A 2,850-nucleotide genomic window follows, 5' to 3' on the forward strand; every position below is an offset into this window, starting at 1 on the left:
GCATCATTTAGCCCAGTCAAGTCGACATAGAAAATTAATGATCACACTAGAGTTGAGTGATATACCCATCTATGTGGGATCAGAAGAAACAATGTTGAGCAGCAAAAACACTATATATGTTCACACTTACCTTTCCTCTTCTATTCTCCCATATTCCTCCCCTTCCAATGCCTCTGATCAGACTGCATCATTTTATTTGTATGTATGCCTGTCTCCTCCACTAGACAGTATTTTTATTTCTGTATCCCTAGAGATAATATGGGGGCTTCGCTTCTAGTAGGTATTCTCAATCAATGAAGGATGAATAAATGGCCTTGCTGTGCATTTTGAAAAGATGACTAAATTACATGGAGCCATACTGAAGGCTAATTCAGGCGAATAGCTTAATTTGATAATTAGACAAATTAAATAATATAACTAATCCATTCGATTAAATGCACAGTTATTACTGGGTTACATGGTAAAGAGGCAAAAATAGGGAATGTTTCATTCAACATTTCAAATGCCTTCTATGTGTCGGGCACTATGCTAGAGACTAAGATTAGCCTCTGCCTATTAATTAGCCCTTTATCATTAATGAGAGTCAGTAGTGATAGTGTATAGTGATTGCACATGTGGGCTCTAGGGCCCTGGATTAAAACCCTAGCACTTGCGTCTAATAGTTAAGTAACCTTTGATCAGTTACTTAAACACCGTGCTTAGTTTCTTCTTCTGTGAAATGAGAATAGTACCTACCATAGAGAATTGTTGTGAGGATTAAATGCAGAAATGAATGTGAAGAATTGAGAATTGTACCTAGAACATTTTTAAGCGCTTAATAAGTGTTAACTCTTATGATTAACTATTAACAGAAGCTCCTCTCTACCTAAATATCACTTTACTCATTATACTTGACCTGAGGCAAGGTCCTGGGTTAGGGATTTAAACCTAAGCCTAGATACAGCTTCTGGTAGTCGAGAAAATAAAACAGAACAGAATATAAGTTTGTCTCAGCCATGGAAGAATTGTAGTTGGACATAGAATCCAAGATCTTGGATCTCTTAGTGTAAAATTACCATTCTCCAGTGAACCACTAGTCCAAGTCCCATGGATACAGGGAAGGAAGAAGTGGTCTTACCCTTGGAGAAGAGCTGGTGTTTCACAAGAGCTAGGAGATGACTCTAAGATCCCTACATTGCAACTGCATGTGGCTTACTAGGAGAATAAGTATAAGCAAAGAGTCTGGTGGCTAAACAAAGTTTGCTAACAACACATACTAGTTCTAGATGAGTTCTTTGATTTAATGAAGAGAAGATGACATTTGAAGGCTAACAAACCTGGGATAGAATTCAAGCTCCTCTCTGTACTGACTGTGGTATCTTGAGTAATAATAATGATCACAGCTTAGACCTTTTGAGTGCTTACTATGTACTAGTAACTGTTCGAAGCACTTTGCATATATCTTTTCCTTCAGTCCTTGCTAACAACCTTGTAAAGTAGGTTCTTTTATCATTATCTTCTTTTACAAGTAGAAGAAAAAACTAAAGGGCTGTGAAGTGAGATAACTTGCCTAAGATCACATAACTAGTAAATAGGGAAGCCAGGTTTCCAATCCAGTCACTCTAGCTCTAGAAATACTGTCTACTACCTCTTCATGCTGCTCACCAGCTCACCCTCTCTGAGTCTCAGATTCTTCATCTGTAAAACCACCTTAATTGTATCTGCCTCATAGGGTTGCTGTGAGGATTAGAGATAAGCTGGGTGAAGCATTTTGCACAATACTGGACACACAGAAGGAGCTTGCTGCATAAGAGATGTTATTATTCTGTCTTCCTTGTTCCTAGGAGCAGCAAACCTGGACTTTCCTTCCTTGTTGCCAGTGCTACTTCTTAATTCTAATTAGTCAGACTACAAATTAGTTTCTGTATGAGAGCAGTACTACTGGGTTAATTACAGAATGGAGGAGACTTTGATGCCAATGATCTTTCTTAGCTTATCCTCAAACTGTGATTCTGCCTTCCGTGTCCTGGTTACATGTGCCATTCACCAAGCCACCCAATGCTGGCTGATTTCCCTCCCCACTCTCCATCTAACCTTCCCAACTGGGGCTCCTGCCAGGCTGGTTATGTTCCCTACTGTCATCTCATTATGGAAAAATGGATCTGAAAAGGACTGAAAGAGCAGGCTGCTGGGAAACTGTTGTGAACACAAGTACACCTGAAAGGGATTTTAAACTGTGACTAGTTATTTAATTCCTTATTGATAATTTTTCTTTTCCTGCCACCTTCACACTATGTTGAGTACATATCTAATCAAATAAACAATAAAGGTAAGACCACACTAAAAACATGGAAAGATAGCAGCTGAAAAACCCATCAGCCAGTGATGAGCTTGCACTGTTTCAAATGCATGAAAATATCCTTTGGGAAAGCAATTTGGTAATTTGCATCAAGAGCCATAATTACGTTCCTGCCTTTTGACACTGCAATCCCTCCCTGGGGAGTATATTCTAAAGACAGACTTCAGCAGAAGGCAAACAAATGTCTATAGCCACAAAGACTGTCAATGCAGTATTATTTTTACTAACAAGAAACTGGAAATAGTCTCAATGTTGAACAACTTCATGTATATTAGGATCCATTGGCAAATGAAATAAGAATCATATAAGTTTCATTTTATAATGTTAAATAAATAAAACAAAATACAAAATAGTTACGACCAGGTAACATTGTCTTTACATGTATACAACCTAGAAAGGACTATAGAAAACGAAAATTATAGCATTAGTCTTTTTTTCTGCTATTTGGTGTTTTTGATTATTGACTTTAGAAGTATTAATGTATGTTTGGGTACATACATACATTAAAAAGT

The sequence above is a fragment of the Pteropus alecto genome, unplaced genomic scaffold (assembly GCF_000325575.1).
Source record: "Pteropus alecto unplaced genomic scaffold, ASM32557v1 scaffold365, whole genome shotgun sequence".
Classification (NCBI taxonomy): Eukaryota; Metazoa; Chordata; class Mammalia; order Chiroptera; family Pteropodidae; genus Pteropus; species Pteropus alecto.